Source organism: Mesoplodon bidens, assembly GCF_964165515.1.
Source record: "Mesoplodon bidens genome assembly, chromosome: 9".
Taxonomy (NCBI): domain Eukaryota; kingdom Metazoa; phylum Chordata; class Mammalia; order Artiodactyla; family Ziphiidae; genus Mesoplodon; species Mesoplodon bidens.
In genome coordinates this window covers 37,932,639-37,959,071 of record NC_138166.1, presented here as the reverse complement: position 1 = coordinate 37,959,071, position 26,433 = coordinate 37,932,639, and the positions used below count along the sequence as shown (strand labels likewise).

The 26,433-nt window shown below is 37.8% G+C and overlaps 1 long non-coding RNA gene across 1 annotated transcript; it reads right to left on the bottom strand.

The window, feature by feature from the left end:
- Positions 1–1,433: 1,433 nt before the first annotated feature.
- On the bottom strand, positions 1,434–26,433 carry LOC308622531. The gene is made up of 9 exons (XR_014016650.1): positions 26,380–26,433; positions 22,657–22,818; positions 21,809–21,884; positions 16,699–16,761; positions 13,755–13,834; positions 10,725–10,896; positions 5,480–5,636; positions 2,561–2,600; positions 1,434–1,752 (listed from the first exon to the last, which is right to left on the bottom strand). It is a non-coding gene; the product is annotated as an uncharacterized lncRNA (long non-coding RNA).

Here is a 26,433-nt window from a genome sequence, read left to right as displayed (position 1 = left end):
AAAGTTTGGCACTGCAGCTCCAAGTATAGGGAGCCATTTACAGGAGAAAAACCGTAACCAGAGAATATGGACGTGTGGAAGGTGAGATCATCCACCAGCAGCAATCTTTCAAATCCATAGACACTTTCGGATTCATGAGGTGAGAATGAGCAGTGCAGAGAACTGTGAAGTTCATTTGTGGTGTTTGATTTTGTTAACACACACTCTCAAGCTGTCCTTGTTATGAGATGGTGGTCGAATAGTAAGTGAAAAAAAAAATCAGTATGGAAAATATCCCCATTAATTGGAAACAATAGTAGTGTTACACATAAAAAAGTTAAAGGACTATATGTAACTTGAAAGTGTTATTTAAAAGAGAAAAAAAATGTAAATTTAGCAGAACCTTGTACCAATCATTTAAAAAAATCTTTACCTGAACTTTTAAATGATTAATTTGAATTAATTTCAATCTATCTGCATGCATTTGTCTTCTATTAAGCATGGTCAAAATTTGTCTCAACATTTTTTTTTAAACTAAACATTTTCTTCAAGGCAGAATTAAATCTATCAACAATTTAATACAGACAAGAAAAGTAATTTATAGAATGAAGCAATGATCCATGCCTTTCTTACATTTCTCTCACTAAGCCCCACATAGATGTTATTTCAATTTCAAAATCAGAAGAGGGAAATGCCCAATATGTCTTAGTAGCTTCTCTAGAAACAGGCAAATCAAAATCTAGGAATCAAATGATGAGAGTCTTTAAGGTGTTTCGGGGTGAGAGAAGGGGAGGTAGCATCAATATGGCTTTTGGGGTCTGAGTGGGTACCAGAAAAATTAAAATGCCGTGCATCAAAAAAGTGTCACTTATTCTGAAAGACTTGTCTAGCAATTCAGAAATTTTAAAAGTAAACATTTGAGCTAACAAAAATACACAGGTATAATAATAAACATGATTAAATTAGGCGTAAGATCAGGAAAATCTAAAAGGATACGTAAGGACCTTAGCTGTATAGACCAGAGCTTTTCAAATTTTAAAGTGCACACAAATCGCTTGGGATCTCATTAAAATACAGATTATGAATCAGTTAGTTTGGGGTGGGACCCAGGATTCTTCATTTTTCACGAGCTCCCAGGCCATGCCAATGCTGCTGGTCTACGGACCACGCTTTACGTAGCAAAGCCCCAGATCATGATAAAGGAAGAAGGTTTATCCTAGAAATTGCATCTAGAGAAGTGTGAATATCATATGATCTCTCTGACCAACCCCTGTTCCCACTCTGTTATTTTCAATGGAATTTACTCTAGAAAACATAAATGAAAGTAACATATTCAAATAAACACAATGTGATATTCTACGAAGGTAAATATATGAATTACTTAACTCAGTTCTCAAAAGAGCCTGTGAAGTAAAGACTTTTATTATCTTCACTTTATGGAAAAAGAAACGGCCTTGGGGAATTGAACTAATCAAGTCAAAACCACATATGCAGGATTTAGAAACAGTTCTGAATTTGGCAAACCTTACTCCAGAGCCTAAATATTTTTGTCAGTTTTACTACAATTGTCAAGATTGCCCTATTGTATTCTTAGTCATCTTGCAAACAAAGCACCAGACACAAAAGATACAGTAGGGATACAATGGTGTATGAACGTTGGGCTATACCATCTTCATTGACAGCATCTAGAACAGGAGTCACTCAAGAATAACTGCTCTTGACATTAGAGATCTTACATGTGTGGTGAATAGCAGCCTTGATGCAATAAATAATCTGTTTCAAGAACCAGAATGAATGAGAGATGAGAATAAAATACTGGATTAAGCTCCTTACGCTAAAGAGCAGACAAATAGATTCTAGATAAGGACATACTGGAGGTTCCACAGCCCTGAACATATGGGATTACCACTAAAGCTCCACGTCAGAAAAAATAGCCCTTAGATTTTAGAATCCCCAAGGGACTTTTTTACTCTACGAAGGGTACACTATTAAATATTTTATGCATTCTGTTATTATTAAAGGGTATAATCCTTCCCCTAAGGTGTGCTGGCCCCAGGGTCTTTGAACAAGTCTAGACCAGAATTAATTAGGAGCCATCATTTTCATTACAATATATTATAATTATGTCTGCTTATTTCACACTGTTCAATATACTCCCTCCTGTTAAACTACAGCACAAGGCCTTTAGCACCTGTTGCTTATTTCTGCCAGACTGAAAATATTCCTTTCTCTTTATTATTCGTGTGCAAGGCTAAGATGAACTTGCCAAGAGTTGTCATTCTTGAATGCACCTGCCAAGTGTCAGATACTTTTAATAGGTGAAATGCTTATAGCATATGCTGTGTTTTCCGCAGCTTCCAACTTCCAGTGCCCAGTATTTCACAAGAGATTGAATATATTCAGGATGACCGATCCATTCCTTGATACATGTATATGTGACCATATGCCCATGCGTATACAACACACTTATATAAAACCCCCTCCAGGTTAGCTTTGGCTGAGACTATATCTTACAGTAATTTACTACCGTACATCTTCAACTTTTTTTAAAAAAAGAATAAATCCCTTGGATTATACTTACTGATTTGTTGGCAGTTGTTTTCATGGCATCAGTCTGTGTACTAAAAAATAAAAAAATAAAATTGAGTTTTGGGCTTCAAGGTAGCACCCTATGTCCTGTTTTGATAAGTTCTTTGCTTTCCTTTTCTGAGGATGCCTAATGCTTTTCCCACTCATCTATTAGGTCTTCAATCCATCCAGATAAGAGTACTGCAAAGCTCCTGTAATTGAGGGATGGGGCCTAGAATAAAGGCATCCATCCTCGATATACTGAGGTACCCAGCAGGGTGAAGACGGAAAGGAATGCATCCCTTTTCCAAGAGTTATTCAACTTTATCCTGCCAGTCTCATCAGATGTTATCAGAGGTGTGGAATGGAAGGAGGGGTAGAGAAGGTTTTCTAGAATGCTGACATGGGACTAATGCCAATAAAGATGGAGTGATGATGGTTCTGCTTTCATAGCTTTACCACATTCCCAAGGATGAGTGAGGGCTTCCACGTTTTGTTCAGTTTCCGAGGAGCCCATGTGTTTTATGTTTACCTTCCCTGCCCGGCAGAACATTAACTTCCCTTTCCTTGACAGACATCAAAAATCCATGTAAAACTTTCCTGCAATCCACAGTAAAACTGACGTCTGCAGCAGGAAGCAGTCTTATTTTATGAGCACCCTTCTTCAGGTAACCTCAAGATAGAACAATTTAGACAATTTTCCCTTTTGAAACAGTAGAGCAAAATATTCCTAGACCTCTCTCTCCCTCTTTTTCTCCCTCACTTTCTCTCTCTTTTGCTTTCACGCTCCCTCCCTCATATATGAAAACACCATTCAGAGCTCAAGCTGCTTGATAATTAAAGAAGGAATTATACATCCTAAGGCCTTTACTATTAGAATATACATGAGTTTAGTTCATGAACAGCAAGCTTTCACGAACCAAGTGGTCAAGAACCTTGCTGATATAGCACCACCAGAATGAAACCAAGGGACCTTTCTCAGAGGAAGAATTTCCCATATAAGTCTACAAAAAGCTGTACACTGACAATTCATTACACCTTCTGGAAAGGGAGGTGTTGCTGTATAGGGCTATAGTCAAACTGGATTTTTCTTATCCTAAGTTAACTTATGCCTTGGTAACTGTACTTCCTTGGATGTGATTCAGTCACAAGTGGGATTTTCTGAGAGGTTCTTGGCACACTTAATTTCTAATTGATGCCACTGATAACATAAAAACAGGATTGGGTTATACTTGAGGGAAAAAAAAGATTCTTCAGGTGTACTCCGAATGAGTTCATTTTATCCAGCAAAGGAACGGAAGAGCATCTGCAGGTAAGGTAGCTACACCTCTACTACCTGTAAGTAATAGTATTACTGGATCATTACCTAGGAAAAAACCCTCAAAAAACGTCAAAGCTGGTAGCTTTCAGAGGACTCAGAAAAGCACATAGGGGATAGAGTTCTCTTTCTTTCAGAGCCTAGGCCACTGATCAAAGAATTCCAAAGAGAATTCTGTGCACAGTCACTGATAAAATTTAAAAGGAGATTAGAGGCCCGTTTCCAGCCAGAATGATCTGAAAGCCCTGACATGTACCATTATATTGCTTGATGAACATTTCCAGAAGAAGGAGATGTCCGTTTTGACCTTTGCAGTGTGAGTAACACATGTCGAAAGGAGGACAGAAGGCTTATTTTTATACAGATAGCAGAAAGCTGCTCTCCTTGCTAAGAAAGCATGGCAGGCTGATTTTGTCTTTCTTTTTTCCTTTGTAATTTGAAAGTCCTCCCAGATAAACCTTTGCAGTATACAACTTGGTTCTGACATCCTGGCTTTATGCCTCTAACTGTTTATAAGTCATGCAAGGAAGTCATCTATCTTGACCAATATGGCTCAGACATATTTTCCATGTTAATTACACATGTTTGGACTGACATTGCAGTGATACAATTTCATTTGTTTAAAACAACAGAGTGGATGGCTCTTTAACTCAACAAATGTAGGTAAAAATTCTTCCCAGAGTAAATGCAACAAGTCTGGAAATTATAAAGGCACAGGCACTAGTGGCTGAAACCCCAGAGACTAAGAAGCTGATATTCTGCAAAGATCCCTTATTTAGATTAAAAGCATGTTGGAAAACTACAACATAATTATCAAAAAATTATAATTATAATATACGTGTTAGACACTCCAACAAGATTGGTGTCCTAAAAATAATCACCAGTTGAAAAGGAAGCAGAAGCATTTTTAACTCTAACCCAATGGAACTATTCGAATGTGGGCTGTGTTTTTGAGCAGGACCTCCACATTTTTTTACACTTACCAAGAACACCAGCAGTTAACCCCATAATGGCCAACTGCTAGTTATTACCCTACATTTGGCCCACAGCTGCATGGTTCTGCACACTTTATTGTCATTTCAGCCCTCAGCCCATTAGATGCCTGGTGACCGCTTGCATGCAGAGGGGCCTTTGGTTAACTAAATCCCCATCAGGATCACAGCTGTTGTAAAACATTCGGTGACAAAAATATCCATGTGCAACGCATGGTAGATAAATTTGCGAGCCAATTTGAGCAAAACTTGAAAAACAAATGAGGGGACTAGTCGAATTCTCTGGCTTCTGAACTACATTTCCTCTATTTGGGGGAAATATGCTTTGTAACATTCCAGCATTCCCCTCTCAGTGCGACAGATGACTGGGGCTAAATTTCAGAGTGATAGGCCCAGTTAAGCAAAAATATACTTTTCCACCTTCCTTCACTCAGCCTCAGCAGTTAGAGAATGAATGTCATGTTCAATTATTCAGACAGATTCCTGACTGTGGCGTAATACTAACGTCAGTATTGGGTATTTATTCACAATGTGCCTCAGCTTAAGACACCAAACCCTTGTTTCAGTTTCTTCCAGCCTGGAGGCCTAGAACAGTGGTTGCATATGTGCGAGTGTGTCTTACCCCAATCATGTGCAACAGCCAATGCTGCCAGGTCCAGTTCATCGCACAGAGGGCCCTGAAAGTGCCCTGTAGGTGATTATGGTTGGTGTTACAATGGTCAACCCCATGTCCGGTTATGACACTGAGAGATTGTGCTGATTCTGCTTCACCTCGCTACCTGCAAACGTTTAAAAACAGGAAGAAGACGAGATAAATGACCTACACCCCAAAAATAGAATGAAGAGATCCATTTCTCGATTGTATCTTTTTTTTTTTTTTTTTTTTTTGCTGTACGCGGGCCTCTCACTGCTGTGGCCTCTCCCGTTGCGGAGCACAGGCTCCGGACACACAGGCTCCACGGCCATGGCTCGCGGGCCCAGCCGCTGCGCGGCACGTGGGATCTTCCGGGATAGGGGCACGAACCCGTGTCCCCTGCATCGGCAGGCGGATTCTCAACCACTGCGCCACCAGGGAAGCCCTCTCGATTGTATCATTGAATGCCACTCCTTTGCCACATTTTGTCAAGATCCAAAATCAAGTAACAGATGTGATCTGAGACTCCCTTAGATCTAACTAAATTTAAACCCACAAAGGGAGAGTTGATTCTGGTTCTAACTAATCTGAAATTTGGTTTGTACATGCCTGTGTTGATTGATTGAATTCCTACCCCACACATATTCTGTTCATTCACTAAATTGTTGAGATGTGGCTTAACAGTCAGGGACCTAGATTTTTCTCCTCCATTAACTCATTCAGACATGTCTTAAGCACTCACTATGTGCCAGGCACTGAGGCTAAAATATTAATAAGTCACAGTCCTGGCATGCAAGGAATCTAGGGTTCAGAGGCATATAATCTCTCAAATGTAAGAGAGGGAAGATGCTTTTTTTTTTTTAACCCTTCCATTAATTCTCCAGTCCTCTGCTGCCATAAATTATACAAATTTATGAGAGGAAACAGTGCCATTAGTTAGTTTTAGGTATTTCCCCAACTTGGTGAGCTAGGAGAGAACTCGTATATATTACCTATGCACGGATGAGTTATTGACTTCTTAGTAATGTTCATTGAGAAAAAAAGATTTTTTTAATTTTGAAACTAAAAATTATCAGGTAGATATCTGGAGCACAACTAATGTATTATGTGCATGGAGTTAAAAAATATAATTTATACATTCTAGCTTTAAAGAATTTAAGTCAGGGAAAACAAGATTATGACAAATAATTAAAAAACATAATTGTGTGTGTATGTCTATATATCTATGTAAGATGTGAAAAATTATGTATAGGAGAGCTCTTCATATAGAATGGTCAAGGCAAACTTAATTAGTTTAGATTCTCATAATCTAAATTAGGTTGCTGCACTTCATGATATTTTACAGAGGGTCCCCTCCATCCATAAGATAAAGCACTGGAAGGGCTGTGTGGAATCCATAGGTGAGTGCAACTCTGCTACATGAAGCCTGTAAGCTTATTAAAGATTTGATCAAGACCAGTGAATTCCAAGCCTACTTTGGTCTATCTCCCTTTTGGATCCCTATTTCTACATATTTTAGCTTTTTCTTCTTGTATCTCCTCTCTATTGGTTAATTCTGTGCTGTTATTTGAAGGCAGGTCATGGTTCATAAAATAGAGGTTTTCTCTAAAGTTAACAAAATAAAAAGAACTTTCTGGATTTGAATGTGAGCTTCTTCCTGACCAAGAAGACCTATAAGATATATCCCTTTACACTAAATATATAAACCTGGGGCCAAGGATTAGCGATTTCCGCTCTTCTAATGTAATAAGAAAGTACAATAGTAAACATTTTCTGAACTTGTTTAAAGTTTTTTTAAAAAAAATAGAGCAGCTCACTTCTTATATTTCTCATAATAGAGGAGAAATGAAGATGTGACATTCAGTTTAGTCCAAAAATTACGTATTGAGAGACTGTGTGTGTATCCATCCTAATAGCATATATGTATATATGCTATTAGGCGAGATATTGTGAGCACAAAGGAAAATAAGACAGTCTCATACATAAAGTTACTTCTAATCATCAGAGAAGTAGAAGAGGAGCGAAGAGCTTAATCATGATACAGATAGATTAAAAGAAGAAGGGGGGCTTCCCTGGTGGCGCAGTGGTTGAGAATCTGCCTGCCGATGCAGGGGACACGGGTTCATGCCCCGGTCTGGGAAGATCCCACATGCCGCAGAGCGGCTAGGCCCGTGAGCCATGGCCGCTGAGCCTGAGCATCCGGAGCCTGTGCTCCACAGCAGGAGAGGCCACAACGGTGAGAGGCCTGCATACTGCAAAAAAAAAAAAAAAGAAGAAGAAGGAAACGTATCATAAAAATACAAGGATGAGCACCTGGTCCATACCAGATAGGCTCTCAGGAGGCAGGTAAACTAACTCTTACAAGAAAAGCAAAATTTAGGAAATCAAAGAAAAAGGAATGACACAGACTCTTACTTCCAAGGAAACAAACAGTTTTTGAAAAGAACAGAGACATACAATATGTTGAATTTTAGGGAACAGCAAATAACTCAATACAAAATGCAAGAGTTGGAGAGATAGAAGAGATTGGAAGAGAGGGCTTTATATACCAGATTACAGAGTTTAGAATTCATTAGATGAGGAAGATGCATTAAAAAATTTTATGAAAAAGAATATCATAATGAGCTAATAAGGGCCTCTGCTAAGCACTATTTGCCATGAACAAGAAAAATAAACATATTGAATATATTCAGGAAATAAAATTGATACGATTTCACTTGGAAAATGTAGAGGAAAAGCTGGTGTCAAATGTGATTTGCAAGTTTTGCCTTGAGTGATTGCGTGGTAGATGTTACTACTTGAAATAAGAAACAGAAAAGGGAATGGGATCAAGAGTATAGGTGGAAGCCTTAAGGCTTAAATAGGAGGTAGGGAATAAAATATCTGAAACTACAAAGGAGATAAAAAGTAAAAATATAAATGAGTGTTTTCCTCATCAATTTTTTCTGAAAGCTAGATAGATGTTTTCTGACAGATTCTTAAAGATTTTTTTTAAAAAGATTACACTTAAGGGCTTCCCTGGTGGTGCAGTGGTTGAGAGTCTGCCTGCCAATGCAGGGGACACGGGTTCATGCCGCTGTCCGGGAGGATCCCACATGCCGCGGGGCGGCTGGGCCCCTGAGCCATGGCCACTGAGCCTGTGCTCCGCGATGGGAGAGGCCACAGTGAGAGGGCTACGTACCGCAAAAAAAAAAAAAAAAAAAAAAAATTACACTTAATAAGATTGAATCTGAAAGTCAACCCTTTTAACTGAGAGAAATAATCCATATTCTGAGAATGATAACTAAGAACAGTATTTCCTATGAGCTCTAACTACAAAATTTTGTAATTTTAGAAAACATTACATCTCACTGTTACCTGAAACTAGATTTCTTTATGTAACATATAAGCTTTGGGCTTCCCTGGGGGCGCAGTGGTTGAGAGTCCGCCTGCCGATGCAGGGGACACGGGTTCGTGCCCTGGTCCGGGAAGATCCCACATGCCACAGAGCGGCTAGGCCCGTGAGCCATGGCTGCTGAGCCTGTGCGTCCGGAGCCTGTGCTCCACAATGGGAGAGGCCACAACAGTTGAGAGGCCCACGTACTGCAAAAAAAAAAAAAAAAAAAAAAAATATAAGCTTTGCATTTCATTTAAAGTGAAAATACTGTGCTATAAATCTTACAAAATAAATATTGGAAACTATACATTTCATGAGATATTATTCAATTTTTAATTAGAAAATTTGTAGGCCAGCCATTTATATGAGAGAGAGAGAGAGAGAGAGAAAGGTAATAATATGAGAGAGAGACAGAGAGGTAATATGAGAAAATATCCACACGCATTTAATAAAAATGAAATAATTTGACATCATTGTTTACCTATCAATTGGCAAAGTTGAAGAAATGGTAAGAAAACAAGCACTTTTAAATACTGTCAGTGGATAAAAAGATAGAATTTCTTATATAGCAGTTTGAAAATATAGATTAAAACCTTTAAAGTTTGCACACCATTTTTATCAAGCATGTTATTTATAAATTATGGGTGTATTCAAGAATTAAGCTGCAAATACACACACACACACACACACATATATATAATCCCTGTTGTTTATGTATTACAAATGAAGTGGTAGTTTTTAATCAGTGTTTTTTAAATTTTAAAGAAAACATCATCCAATATTCAAAAATACTTAAAAAATGAAAATTTTCATATTTCTCAAAAGGACTTTTGAATGAGTATCTTAGTCATACTACACAGAACTTCCAAAAATCGTCTCCCGTTTATCTTCCCTAAAATCCTCATTACAGTTTGGTGGCTGCTCCCAATGTCTCTGATTCTCTATTAAAACTCTCCAAAACTTTTTTCTACAATTGAGCACTGACCATTTCTTCTCTCTCACCTCTTTTCTCCATCTTTTCAACTCAACATTTTTCTTTTCTTGCATGTGTCTTCCTCACATGAATTAACATAGCCTCTTAGACTTACACATTGCTCTAATTCCTCCGTTTCCTGGATCAACACAGCAAAACCCCATGCCTGAAATTGCCGAAACAAAGTATCCCTCCTCTTTGGAAGGTAGAAGAGAATGCTTTAGAAGAAGAGAGACAGCTGAAAATATGTATATATGTTAATTTTTGAAAGTATCTGTCATAGAGAATTTATCATATTTGTCATATTTATAATTGAGAATATTTGAAATTCTAATTATCCAACAACAGCTTGGTTACATTAATTATGCTAAATTGATGCAGTAGAATTTGATGACATAGCTTTCAAAAAGTTTGTGTATGTACATATGAAGTATATTTAATGACAATATTCATATACTAAATTTTAAATCTCTAGTTTAAATAAACGTGTGTAGAGTTAATTTCTCCACTTTTTATTACTGGCTTTGTTGATACATCAAAATATATCAGTAGGATAATAAATTATGTTTTTCCTTTGTCCTATGTTTTCTAAATGTTTTATAATTAAGTTATTTGTAAAGGTGAAAATCTTTACTGCTCTAATATAAATAACATGTTAAACTCAGAGAAATGAAAATGTGTCTAATTTCATCCAAACTGAATTTTTTAGTCTCCAATTGACATTCACTTAAAATCATGTATGCTAGTAGTTCTAAAAACAGATGTAGTTATTTTTAGCACTAACTTAAAAAATATAGAACAGTTTCCAACTATATTAATTTGCTAGGGCTGCCATAACAGAATGCCACATACAGGTGACTTAAATAGCATAAATATATTCTCACAGTTCTGCAGGCTGCAAGTCCAAGATCAAGAGGGTGGCAGAGTTGATTTCTCCTGAGGCCTCTCTGCTTGGCTTACAGATGGCTGCCTTCTTGCTGTGTTCTCACATGGCCTTTCCTCGGTGCACGTGTATCCCTATAATCTCCTCCTCTTCTCATAAGGACACTAGTCCTACTGCCAGAAAGTGGATATCAAAATAATAGAAAGATACAGTTATACAGTAGCACTACTGTCTATTTTATTATATTTTAATTATTTGAAAGTGTGTTATCTACAAAATAACTGTTAACTAAGAAGTATAGGGCTTCCCTGGTGGCACAGTGGTTGAGAGTCCGCCTGCCGATGCAGGGGAAACGGGTTCGTGCCCCGGTCCAGGAAGATCCCACATGCCGCGGAGCGGCTGGGCCCGTGAGCCATGGCCGCTGAGCCTGCGCGTCCGGAGCCTGTGGTCCGCAACGGGAGAGGCCACAGCAGTGAGAGGCCCGTGTACCGCAAAAAAAAAAAAAAAAAAAAAAAAAAAGAAGTATAATTAATTGAAGATGCCTTTTTTCAGTAATGCTAAAAAATAGAAAGAGGCTGAATGTATTTCCTCCATTTTTAATCTAGCTGTGCCATTACAAGTGTCACATACACAACTGTGCTAACAGATACAGTCATCTAGAATGCATAGCTAGAAAGGAAATACTATACTCCAGGGAATGCCTTAAAAAAATTAGGAGAGCTACTCATTAGTTGTTCTTTGTTTTCTACTTTGGATTACATCAAACTGACCCAAACTCCTATTTATTACTAGTCCATTAAAACAAAAGCAAAGTTTAGACAGAGAACATTAATCAATTCATATTTCAATAAGCACAAAGACTACATAGGCCAATAAATCATGCAACCAGCTGTGTCTTTTTTTTTTTTTTTACAAGCATTGGTAAATAATCAGTTCGACTGAAATTAATTGCATCTTTTCTTCCCCCAATCCCTCATACACATAGCAGTGTGAAAGTATCTGGAGACAAAGAATAAACTGAGATTCAGTCATAAATAAGATAACCAATTTGTCATACAGACCAAGTAGTACATGGTGAGATCATTGAGTTCTTATGTATATAGCCAAAGCAAAACGGAGTGCTAAGAAATTAGATCACAAATTTTTCCAAGGGACATAGGTAGTTTTTCAGTGTGTAAAAATTCATCCATATATGAGGACTCTTTTTCCTTTTGTGGTATCACCATCATAATGATTTTATTTACCCAATTACTTTTCTTAAACTTTCATCAAATAATTTACTCAAATGATTTCTGATTGTAACACTTTGTTGGAATTGTGGTTTTCTATGATTAGCTATGTGAAATAAGTCATCTCATGACCGGAGGCTTCTACTTCATCCACTACCTATACCAACTTGGCAAAAATCCATGCCCAGAAACTTCCTAAAAAATGAAGTATCTTTCCTCTTTAGAAAGTAACACATGAGAGTTGACTCAGGATGCTTTTATGTTAAGTATTCAAAACTATACCCTACAGTGTTAACTATAGTCACCATGTTTTACATTAGATCCTCAGACTTTATTTACCTTATAGCCAAAAGTTTATACCCTTTTACCAACCTCTTCCCATTTCCCCTACACTTCAGCCCTTGGCTACCCCTTTTCAACTCTCTCTGTATGTGTTTTTATTTCTTTTTTAAACGTCCCCATATATGTGATATCTTGCAGTATTTGTCCTTCTCTGTGTGGCTATTTCACTTAGCATAATACCAAAAGGTCCATCCATTTTGTCAAAAATAGCATGATTTCCTTCTTCCTCATGGCTGAATAATATTTCATTATATATATATATATATATATATATATATATATATATATATATATATATATATATATATATACACCACATCTTCTTTATCCATTCATCCATTGACTGACATTTAGATTGTTTCCATATCTTGGCTATTGTGAATAATGCTGCAATAAGCTTGGGGATGCAGATATCTCTCTGATATCCTGTTTTTATTTTCTTTGGATATATGAAGTATGAGGATCTAATGTAAAATATGGTGACTACAGTTGATAACACTACATTGTTTAATTGAAATTTGCTAAAGGAGTGGAACTTTAATGTTTTCACCAAAAGAAAAACAAACAAAAAAAGGTAAATATGTGAGGTAATGGATGTGTTAAGTAGATGGAGGGAATCCTTTCACAGTGTATATGTATATCGTATCGTCACAATGTACACTTTAAATACACTTTACAATTTTATATGTCAACTGTACCTCAATAAAACTGAAATTAAAAAAAAACTACTTTGCAGCCGATTTTTCTTATTCTTCTGGGGACATAATGAGGACTAATTCTGTCGCATCTCACACTGCTGTTTACTTTGGTCAGCCCTAAATCTGAGTCTTCCAAGTCATCTATTAACTCTAGGACTGCTGAGAAGCAACACAGCCTGGTAGTTAGGAACGCAGATCTAAAATCAGGCTGCATGCACTCTAGAGCTCGCGAGCCACAGCTACTGAAGCCCGAACGCCTAGAGCCCGCGCTCTGCAACAACAGAAGCCACTACAATGAGAAGCCCGCGCACTACAACGAAGAGTAGCCCCCGCTCACGCAACTAGAGAAAGCCTGCGCACGCAGCAACGAAGACCCAGCGCAGCCAAAACCAAATAAAATAAATAAATTTATTTTAAAAATTATACTAAGTGAAAGAAGCCAGACACAAAAGGTTGCATATTGTATGACCCTGTTTATATTAATTGTCCAGAATACGCAAATCCATAGAGTTCGAAAATAGATTAACGGTTGCCAAGGGATATGGGGAGTTACTGCTTAATGAGTATGGGGTTTCTTTTTGGTATGATGGAAATATTCTGGTACTAGATAGTGTTGATAGTTGCACGACTTTGTGAATATACTAAAAACCACTGAATTGTAAACTTTATGTATACATTTTATGGTATGTGAATTATATCTCAATTTTAACAGTAAAAAAAATTTAATCAAATCAAATCAAATAAAATCAGGCTGCAACTTACTGTGACTTTGGGCAAATCATTTAAATTTCCAGTGCATTAGGTTCCTCATCTGCCAAAGGGGGAGATACCACCTACCTCACCTGTTAGAAGGGTTAAATGATAATATTGGTTAAGCATTTAAACAATGGTTAGCACATAGCAGCCTCAAACAAAGAAATACAGTATATCCCTTGATCTGACCAAATGCTGCCCTCCCTTCCAAACCTTTTTCCTAGGCCCAGAAGAGGTAGGGCCAGCTTCACGGGCATGCTACCTGTGCAGTCACACAGGACCCCACACTTAGAAGGGCCCACATTTGACATAATGTTTTGTTGCCGTCTTGAAATACATAACGATTCTTTTTTTTTTTTTTTTTTGTAAATTCATTTATTTATTTTTCGCTGCGTTGGCTCTTCGTTGCTACGCGCGGGCTTTCTCTAGTTGCAGCGAGCGGGGGTGGCTCTTCGTTGTGGTGCACGGGCTTCTCATTGCGGTGACTTCTCTTGTTGTGGAGCACGGTCTCTAGGCAGGCAGGCTCAGTAGTTGTGGCTCATGGGCTCTAGGGCGCAGGCTCAGTAGTTGTGGTGCATGGGCTTAGTTGCTCCGTGGCATGTGGGATCTTCCTGGACCGGGGCTCGAACCCACGTCCCCTGCATTGGCAGGCGGATTCTTAACCACTGCACCACCAGGGAAGTCCCGAAATTCATAATGATTCTTGAACATGATGTCCTGCATGTCCATTTTGCACTGGGCCCTGAAAATTATGTAGCCAATCCTAACAATATACTATCCTGAGATTTCCTTATCAATTCAATCTCTTCTCTGAGCATTATCTTTAACTTCTTACCTTAAGTCCTGGTGATACCATTTTCCTTGTCTGACGCAGAGGTTGTTTTTTTTTTTTTTTTCTATTATACCCCATATACCACAGGACCAGAAGGTAAGGGGTTGGCTATGTATCACTCCCTCCCATTTGAAGCTTGCACCATCAGACTAAACCACCCACTACATCTCCTTCTTATTCTCATATCTGGATCCAGTTAGTCCCTCTTGACTCATTCTCTTCTCCATCTCAACTCATGCCATCATTCTTGGTAACTTCAGGATGCATACGGATGAACCATTTACCCTGCCTGTCAGATCCTTCCCTTCCTCACCTTCAATTACCTGTTCCTCCACCCGCTCTACCAGTGATGCTGGTTGCATCAGCAGTAACTCACCATCCCTGAAAACTTAAAATCAGTCACTCCCTTCCCTGGCTGCCAACTGCTGTTCTTTCAGCTTGCATTCCCAAGTACTCATTTTGCAAGAATTCCTCGACTTCAGTGAAACATCTAACCCATTGACTTCACATTTCACTCTCTTCCAACTTAATTATGTTTCCTCTTCCCCCTTTAACCTGGCTTTTAGTCCATGTTTCTTAACTGAAATAATTCCCTTTTAATTATTTTACCTTGCTTGCCTCCTTTTTTCTCTAGCATGTCCCCCTGAAAAATCCCAAATATTGGCTGAAACCATTTAAAAAATTTTTTTCACGCCAGCATCTGAGAAGCTAAATGTAACTGTAGATAAACAACTAGGAAGAATACAACCACTTTAAATTTATGCTAAAATTTTCATACAGCTATTTAACACTGCCAGGCAATCCTACTGCACTCACATAGTAGTTTCATTTCCCCAAATAGAATCATAAACAGCATTTTTATACTCTCTTCAGTCTTTTCAAACTACTGCCCATGTCTCTGCTCCCCTTCATTGCAAGGTTGCTAGGATGATTTTTTTTAGTACTTATTAATCCTATTTCCTGCCATTCATTATTCAACTTATGACATTGTAGGTTTTTTCCCATCACTCCCAAGAATCTATTCTTTGGTTACAGTCCCTTATGACCATCATCTTGCCAAATCTGCTGTTCTGTCCTCTTCTTACTTGACCTTCACCAGCATTCTATGGTTGACATTCTCTCTTCCTTTGGTTTCCAGATATTTGACACTTTTCTGTCTTGCCTTTACCTACCTCCTCACTGGTGAGCTCTTCTAAGATTCTCTTTCCTCTTAATATTTGCCTGACTCAATCCTGGTGTGTGATTTCCTTGCTTGCTCTTATCCAATTCCATGGTGTAAATACCATCTACATAAGGTGAAAAACGACCCGTTTGCCAAGGAATAAGAGGATTCCCAGGTCTTAGAACTTTCAGTCCTAAAACAGGGAGAGTCCTGGGCAAACTAGGATGATTGTTCACATTTTACCTATGTGCTAATAACTCCCAAAATTATGCCTCTAGTCCACACCTCTCTGATGAGCTTTATTTCCATTTTGGTGTGTAATATACATTTCAAACTCAAATCTGTCCAAGCCAGAAATCTTGATTTGTGCCTTCAATTTTTTCTTCTCCCATTAGCCCCATCTCCATAGATATCATAATAATGTACCAGTTCTGGGCTTCCCTGGTGGCGCAGTGGTTGAGAGTCCGCCTGCCGATGCAGGGGACACGGGTTCGTGCCCCGGTCCGGGAGGATCCCACATGCCACAGAGTGGCTGGGCCCGTGAGCCATGGCCAGTGAGCCTGTGCGTCCGGAGCCTGCGCTCTGCAACGGGAGAGGACACAGCAGTGAGAGGCCCGCGTACCGCAAAAAAAAATAATAATAATAATGTACCAGTTCTTATGTCAAAAAAAAAAAAAGGAGAGAAAAGGGAAGGGAAGGAAACTAGAAATCATCCATGGCTCCTCATGACTCTTCCTTTTCTATCCTCCAGTCCAGTTACCACCACCTGGTCCACTCCACCACCATCTACTTGCACCACCAGAATAGTCTCTTAACTACTCCCTGTTTAACTCTTGATCCTTTCCAAACCATTCTGCATGATGAAAGCTGGTACAATTCTAGTTTTAAGCTAGAAAATTCTTTTGTACAATATATATATATAAAGAGTCATTTCTTTTTAAAACATTTCAATGGCTTACCACCTCTTTGAGAATAGCAGCCAAACATCTCTCCAGGTCTTATAACAGTGCTTCTCTATCAACCTGTGGAGAGGATAAGTTTGTTTTAGTTTATGCTTTTGTTTTTTCTCTATTGCACCATGGACTGACATGCGGTCCTACTGCATATGACTGGAAGCAATCTGCAACATGAGCTGCACCATCCAAGTTCAAACTCACCTGAACTGAGGTGAGTCTGGTGATCAAGGGCCGGAATCTCAGCAATGTCAAGCTGCTATAAAGGTTTTAAAATTTAAGTACTTTTCCTGTTTGCTGACTAGAAGTGGTTCAACTCAAACTTTTATTAGCAGTGGTCTATAAGTCTCTGCCTCCCTGACCTTAATCCACACCACCTATCCATGTGCCCCCGACACAGCTGGTGCCCTGGCTTCCTTTCTGCCCTTCAAATGAACTGTCAGGTCTGTGGATTCAGCTTAGAATATTCTTTGTCCAGCTCTCCACAATAAAGCTTATTGTTATTCTTCAGGTCTCAACTCAGACACTTTCCTCAGAGAGGCTATCCCAAAGGCTCCCTCTCTCAGTAAATGGTCTCTAATTACTCTCTGAATCATAATAGAGTTTATTCCCTTTACAACACATTCTAGAATGTTAACATATTTTTAATTTTTGTTTTTTAATGTGTTTTAAATTTTGAAATTAATTAGGACTAGTATAATAAGTAAAACCATCCTTTGCTTGCCAATTCTACACTTTCTGAGGAAACCAGAATTAATAAATGGATGTGTATCATCTTTTCAGTACAAATACATACAAACACACACCTTTGTTTTTTTTTAATGGACTCATTCTCTACATATTACTCTGTGAAATAATTTTTCACCTAAGAATATATGTTAGACATTTCTAAAGTCTATAGACCAAGACTACACTATTTTATGGTTTCTCTTGAAGCAGGTATACATAACTCAGGTAGGTAGTTTTACATAAATGAGATTTTTGGTTATGTTTTTAATTTACAAGGCTTGTTTTCTTGGTTTGTTTGCCTACTTCTTCTCCGTTCCCTTTCTTCACCTTCATCAATTCACCCTCCCCCATTATGATTCTTGTAAAAACTCTGCCACTTTTTATAGTGTGTGTTGTGTGTTGTTCTAGTTGTTTCTCTGCATCTTGCTTTTCTCACTCAACAACTCACTGTCATAATCACTCCAAGACAAATGACACAGGTCTTACTCACTGTTTGTAATTGCTTTTTAATAGCCCATAGTGTAAATGTATCATAATTTTTTCTCAGTTGAAGGCCATTCACTCTTTCAGACTTTTGCCTCTACGAAAAAGTACAATAAACATCCTTGTATGTATATTTTTATACAGTGGTGCTTTTACTTCTGAAGAATGGGGTTGCTTCTAAGGCTATGGTTATTTAAAATTTTAGAGGCACTGCTAAATTGTTTTCCAAAAAGATGAGAATAATTTATAATTCCAGTAGCAAAGAATATGTAATTTCCTTCATACCCACCAGCAGTAGGTTTATTGAAATTTTACAATTTTGTCAGTTGGTGATGGTAAAGTGATACTCCCTTGTTATTTTAAGGACAGGAAATTTGAGTTTACTCTTTTGTGAATTCCCTATTCATATCCTTGATGTATTTTTCTATTGAGTGGTTTGTCTTTTTCTTTACAATTTGTAAGGATTCTTTCTGTATTATAGACATTAAACGCTCATCACCATCTGGGTTGCAACCTTTTATGTTCTTCTCCCAATTCTATCGTTTGTCTGCTGACTTTATTTATGTTAGTGTAGTGGACATTTGTCACGTTTGTGGCTGTTCCAGGATCTACTGAACACTTTTTCTGTATGTGGATGATTTTCCACTTTTGAGTTCTGTCTCCTAAACCAGAAAGTAGAAACTTGCTTTCCCAGGTTCCCTTGCAGCTAGGGTACTAGAACATGCCCCAGCCCCTTCCTATCAGATTCACCTGCACATAACTCTAAGGTGGAAATGATCAAGGAAAGACAGTGACTGTGGTATTGATGTCCTACAGAGACAGCAGTGCTATCTTCTCAAAAGCAGCCCCTCACTATAGTTTGGGCATTTTCCCTTCCAAATTGCTTTTCTGAACATACAGTTAAAATGTATGTTGTTTTCAACCAAGAACCTTAACTGATACTGATATCAATGTGTATACAAAAGTTATAATTTTTATGTCAACTATATCTCTTTATTTTTCCTGGGTTTCTGGTAATGTTACGAAGTTTCCCCTTAACCCTTATATTGTATAGATACCCTTGGTGATTTTCTTCTGTTTTATTTTTAAATTTTAAATCAATAGGGAACAATTAAATGCACATATATTTGTATTTTTATGTTTATGTGAATATTTATAAACAATATATACATGTAAATATTATACGGAGAGAGAGAGAAATCAGTGCTGTCCAACAAAACATTTTGCAAAGATGGAAACCTTCTATAATCTACACTGCCCAATGAAGTAAACACTAGCCACACTTTAAAACATGACTAAAGCAGCTGAGAAACATAATCTTTCAATTTAATTTAAGTTCCATTAAAATGTAAATAACACTTGTGGCTAGTGGCTACAGCACTGAACAGCACATATAGTGAGAGTGGACCCAGCTTAGTTTCCTTCTGGATAGCTAATTGTCATCCCCACTTAATAAATAAGTCATTCTTTTCCCACAGAATAGAAATACTAACATTCCCATATATGAAATTTTCATATACAGACATTTATTTTCTAGATTCTCTATTTTTTATGGATCCATATGGCTAATACCATATTGATTTGACTGTAGTGACTTTATAGTCTGATGAATAATGTGTGAAGCATATTTCGCAGCTTCTGATTCTCCTATAATCAAACTTTTCTTGGCTGCTTCAGACATATATTCTTCCAAGCGAACTTTTATATCATTGTATCCAATTCTAAAATCAGCCTTGATGAAGTTCTATTTATTAGTGCCTCAAATTTATAGGAGAATTTTGAAGAATTGACATTTTTAGTGTGTTAATTCTTCCCATCCAAAGTCACACTATGTTTTTTCATAGTTCAAAGACTGTTTTATGTCCTTTAATATTCTATGAGTAAGATTCACAGATTTTTTTTAACATAGGTCCTGTGTTTTCTTTTTAAAAGTTATCTGTGAGAATATTATGCTGCTTACTATAAACAGATGTCTTTCCATTTTCATTGCCATTTGCTTATAGACAATATAGACAAAAGCTCTTGGTTTTAACATATTTATCTTGTTTTTATCTTAAATTCTCTTATCCATTATTTTTCATTGATTCTGATTTTAATTAGAATCTTAGGGTTTCTACACATATAATACTGTCATTAGGAAAGAAAAACTTCTATTTTCTAATGTTTTTACTAAATTTTTTTTAACTTACCATTCCAAAGCAATGGCAGCAGTAGAAATTTACATCTAATTTTTCATATTAATTGCAATGAGAATTTTCTAACTTAATGATAATTAGTTTAATTTGAGGTTGATTATTTTGTCATATTTTATTCTTATTAATTCTAAAATTTTAAAAAAATCTTTATTGGAGTATAATTGCTTTACATTGTTGTGTTAGTTGCTGCTGTATAACAAAGTGAATCAGCTATGCGTATACATATATCCCCATATCCCCTCCCTCTTGCGTCTCTCTCCCACCCTCCCTATCCCACCCCTCTAGGTGGTCACAAAGCACCGAGCTGACCTCCCTGTGCTCTGCAGCTGCTTCCCACTAGCTATTTGACATTTGGTAGTGTACATATGTCAGTGCCACTCTCTCCCTTCATCCCAGCTTACCCTTCCCCCTCCCCGTGTCCTCAAGTCCATTCTCTACGTCTACGTCTTTATTCCTCTCCTGCCCCTAGGTTCTTTAGAACCCTTTTTTTTTTTATATTCCATATATATGTGTTAGCATATGGTATTTGTTTTTCTCTTTCTCACTTACTTCACTCTGTATGACAGTCTCTAGGTCCATCCACCTCAGTACAAATTACTCAATTTCGTTTCTTTTTATGGCTGAGTAATTTTCCATTGTATCTGTGTGCCACATCTTCTTTATCCATTCATCTGTCAATGGACACTTAGGTTGCTTCCATGTCCTGGCTATTGTAAATAGTGCTGCAGTGAACACTGTGGTACATGACTCTTTTTGAATTATGGTTTTCTCTGGGTATATGCCCAGTAGTGGGATTGCTGGGTCATATGGTAGTTCTATTTTTAGTTTTTTAAGGAACCTCCATACTGTTCTCCATAGTGGCTGTATCAATTTACATTCCCACCAACAGTGCAGGAGGTTCCGTTTTCTCCACACCCTCTCCAGCATTTGTTGTTTGTAGATTTTCTGATGATGGCCATTCTGACTGGTGTGAAGTGAAACCTCATTGTAGTTTTGATTAATTCATATAATTTTTTTAGAATGTATTGATATTACCATATGATTTTTTTAATAGATTGATGTATGTCATTATACTGATAGGTTTCTGGATATTACAACTATCTCTTTTTTTTACAAATATCTTTGTGTATTTACATAGGAGTTTGAGCTGCATTTTTGTTTTTTATGATAACTTCATAAGGTTTTATATTAAGAATTTTTTCCAGGGGAGTAGTAGCTTAAGTAACATAGGAATTATCTATTTTTTTATAAAGACTTGATACAATCCAGCTGGGAAAATCTATGGCCTTAGTGGAGTTCATTAATGGCAGATTTTTAACCTTCTCAATCACTTTTTGATTATTGACTTTTTTTTTGCCTTCTCTTGGGATAATTTTAGAAATTTAAATTACGTTAGAAAAGCATCTATGTCACCTATGTCTAAGGTTTTCAGATTTGTTGTCATAGAATTGTCTGCAGACATACTTTATTATTTTATTACTATTTTAATCACACCTCTAGTTATGTCTCATATCTCATTCCCATTCTTGCATATTTTGCCCCTTTCTAATCCCTTAATCAGGCTTCTTTTTCTTGCTCTTCAAATCTCACTTGACTTTCAGTATAGTTCAGTAGTTGAAGAAAATGTGATCTCTGAAGTCTGAATAGCTATAATTGTATGCTATTATAAAACATTTGTCACTGTGAATAATAAGAAATTCTATTGTTACCTTGAGTCTTCAAATATAGCTCAATCAGAAGGTCTACTCCCATTCAGTGATCAAAACTCAGTCCCCTGTTGAGGGCCTATCGGGGGAAGAGAGGAGAGATGGGGCACAAACTGTGTTTAGTAAGCAGGTGAGGGCAACTGTTTGTTGGCAGCGATCAGGAGTAGAAGGAAGCAAAGAGAACAAGAAATTTCTTGTTTGACCGGCATTGTTACGAGCTGGCGTGGTAACCCCTGAGGCCTACAGACATAAAGCTGACTCTGAGAGTATTTCTTAGGTTCTTCAGCAACCTCCATCTCTAGGGAAGAGGTTGGTTGATTACTCCTTTTGTATTCATTGAGAATCCTTCAGGGTCTGGGCCTCTTCAGTATCTCTCCCTTGAGATCACATCCTCTCCTTCAGAGAGGAGCCTGCAGAGACTGAGATGATCTCATGCAGGTTCTTTCTCACGCACGGCCCGTATATGGTGTGGGTCGGATGGCTCAGGTGTCTTTACTTTGAGAACTTCTAAGCACAAGAGTTAGTCCCTGCTTCCTCCCCTCCTTGGCTTATCTACCAGCTGCTGGCTAGTCACTCATTTGTGACCTTTATACTTAACAGCCAAAGTCAGACACTAGGCTCCGGTGTCTCCCCCAGTCTGCCATGGACTGAACTAGATTCTCAATGTTCTCTTAAAGCCCTCTCTTTAGATCTGAAGTGAAGAACAAAATAATCCCCACCTTCTGCCTTTATAGTGTGGATTCACAGAGCAGCTATTTCTAAATAATTCCTTTACTAAATTATAACAACGGTTCAGTCTCAGAAAAATGAACAAACTTAAGCAATTTTAAGCAGAAAAACGATTAACTCACTTAACTGGTGCCTACCAATCTGGGCAAGGCAGCAGAGGAGGCTCCAAGTGGCCTGGAGGACTGACTTCCAACCACTGCAGAGAGGACCCATCAGGCCTTGGCCGCTCCTGCCACCATCAGGAAACTCCACCCGACACTATGTACCAGTTTCTACTGCAGTTCCTGAGGATGCAATGGTGAGCAAATCAGACAGTAAATTCCTGCAACCATGAAATCTTACTTTCGGGGGGAAATTGGGAATGGGAGACAGGGAGCAAGTGAGGTAAATATGTAAAATATACATTATGTTAGATGCTAATGATTGCTATGGAGACAGATAAAACAGAGGCAGTTTGCAAGTAGGTTTTTACAGTTGAAACACTGTTACTTTTCTTACAAGATTGACACATACAAACATATCTGAACATTTTTTGAATAATCCTTGATATTTTCTGCACGTATTACCTCTTGGGATAATGCCCCAAGTCTCTCAGCCAGTCTCTCTGCCAGTAAATGGGGAGTGAGAATTCGAACTCAGGACTGGCTGTCTCCAAAGCACATGCTCTTTCCACTACCCACTATTTTTTATAGTAAAATATAAATGAGTTTTAGATTTGCCACATCTCGGTTCTTTTATTAATGTGTATATAATTAAGAATTGCTATCATTTAGAGAAATCACTGAATCTAAGTAGGTTAAAGCAAATGCCTTTGGGTCTTTCTAGTCATAACGCCATTCCTGGAAAGTTCTGAACACCTGTCTTAATGCCTAGTTATTGCTCAATCTGAAAACGTGGTGCCTTGAGTTGGACCTTGGAAGATGGTAGCCAAGATGGCTGCAGAGTTGGTGAGGTGTGTTTGGTGTTATCTGTACATTCTCCCAGAACTGCTCTAGTCCTTCCAGCTTATATATTGAAATGCTCAGGAGTAATCGCCATTCTTAACAGACTGGATCTTGTCCAGGCCCAGATTCTTGGGCTCCTCTGAATCTCATATAATGGCCCCAGAATCAAACCCTATGAACTGCTAAGGACCACCCAGGAGTAGCCCTTAAACTGGATGTAGACATATCGAATTTCCCAGAGCTCCTTCAAGCTAAAGTGGGTCACCCAGGCCACACAGAGGCAGGACAGGAGATCTAGTGGAGTTCTGGTTTGGACTCTACTTCCAAAGAATGTGTGATGTCTTCTCCAGCACTGAGAAAACAAGCCAGAAAGGCTAGAGCCTATTCACTCATGGAAACAGCTTGGGTGCAGTGTATCATCCTACCACTTGGCTTCAGTAATGTGCATGAGTATCCACTGTCCTCATCTGAGGATCACAGCTTATGAATCCTAAATTGTGAATTTTCCCAAGAATGTTGTAAAAGCCATCTCTCCAGTCTAGCCTAACCAATAGATTAAAGAAAGCTATCACTTTGTTTTCTCTCAATTGTCTTTGTCTGATTCTTGGTAAATTCAGATTATTTTCATCAGTATTTTTCTAGAAAATTATTAACTAGGTAATTATATGTGCATTACAATTTTTAGATGACATGTGTTATATATGTGGAAGAGTCACATCTTTGCCATTCAGTTTATTTCTGCCCATGAGTTTTGGGAACAACACAATCAGAAATATCTACAACATGAAGATTATATCAGAGTGAATTCTGTGAACTGACAGTAGTAAACTGGGATTTGCTTTACTTTTTTTAAAGCCTGATTTAAAGCTGGTACAGTAGTTGAACTTACACCTAGTTGTATGTCTTTGTTTTATATGAGCAAAAGTGGAAAGTGATAAATGAGCATATTGAACCATTCTCTAGCTGAGAATTTTTGACCTTCTGAGTATCTATTACCACTGCCATGTTCTAAGACTTTCTACTAAATCCCTTGAGCAATCCCAAATTGATATTGTTATTTAGAAGAAATTTTTCTTGTGTAAAGAGATATTAGTATGGTTACACTACAAGTCACCATATAATCTGATCTAAGCATAGCAATGCCTCTGAAAAACCCAGGATGCTGTTTTTCCTTTAACCATCCATCAACCCGATGACTGAGAATGTAAGACAATTTTATTTATGATATTCCACTTTCCCCCGAAACCAAGAACAAGAGGGCTCATCAGTTTATAAAATATTTAAAATTTCATCTAAGATAGATAAATAGATGTGCAAGTGATAGTTCTATAGAAAAAAGAGAAAATTCTGCTAATTTGTCTATTTCTTGAATAAGAGGGGTGGGGGGCTAACCCAAGAGTCATTTGTCAACCACCATGTGGAATCACTTATGCCAGACCGGGCCATCAATTAAATTGGAAAGCACTGCACTGCACTTTCTAGATTGTAGAAAAAATGCTTATACAAATGAAAAAGAGGGAGCAGCAAGACTGTACCTGGTTGATCCAATCCCCCAAGTTCCTCCAGTTCTATTACCATAGATTGTCTTTCATCACCTCCTGGATTTTCACTACAACTTCACTGCAATACCAGCATCCAGTTACATATGCACACCACTGGTTAGCAGACACCCTAAGAAATCTCTCCAGTTTAGTCATTTATGTGTCAGTGAGCAGGGAGCCCCACTTCCCTCATTGTCAGAAAACTTACTTCTGCAGGACTGGAGTGATGGCCAGACATTTACAAGCCATTTTCTTTGGCTGACAATTTAGTTTTTAAACCCTTAATGGAGCATCTGCAACTACTGTTTTATTGACATAATTTCAAATGCAGTTGTGTTTCCAGTAATCTATGACAGTTTTAAAAGTTTGAAGAGACCAGGAGCTGGAGACAACAGTAGAGCAGATGTGTTTCACTGGGATTTGTTAACATCTTACTAAGCTACGTTATAGAGACATTTCAGGAGGCAGGCATCAGCTCAAGCAACAACTCATCTTTAAACACACATACTTCCATGTCAAGTGATAAAATGAGAACACACAAGCCACCAAACACCCAGCCCAGTATGCAACTATCATAGATATATATAAGGTGAATGAGTAAAACACAGTCTCGTAAGTGCCACGGCACAGTCATGTTATTAATTTTAAAGAAAATACACTTATTCATTAAGAAATGAAATAACCACTGAGCACCTATTATATGCAAGACACAGCCTTAGGTTCATGGGATCCATCAGTGACTAAGTTACATGAGTTCAAGGAGCTTCTATTCCGGGGGTGGGGGGGGGTCGGAAGGGGAGGGAGTGGCAAAATCAGACTGAAACAAAAATAACAAATAAGTAAATTACAATTCTTCCCAGAAGGTGATAAGTGCAATGAAAAGATGAACAAGTAGAACACGGTAAGGGAGCTCCAAAATACAGGGATTGGGGAGGGGTGTCAGGTCACAGAATCTTAGTCAGTATACTGTCTGACAAAGTGATATTTGAATGCTTAAAGGATGTGAGGGGATTAGGAATTATTTTTAAATAATAAATTATCAATTAAATATGAAAGTATAAAAAATTAATATGATAAATTGCACAACAATCTGATAAACAGAGCTGAAAACTAAAGTAAGTTGTCAGAGAGCAATGACGGTAAAAACAAACTCTCCTCAATTCTCACTGTACTCCTCCCAACTGCTTCTTTTCCATAACTCCCTTCTTCCTCATTTCCTGCTTCGCTCTTCTCTTCTGTCCCTGACAAATTTACATGCTTTTTCTCCCTTGATAGGTGTATTTTTTAAATTACATGAATAACTAGAAGTGCTTCCAAGAATACATTATTATTTTCCCAGGAAACCAACACACCCATTTACCTTATTCTTGCTAGAAACACCTTTTTTTCTTTACTCAGGTTGTGACCATAGTAA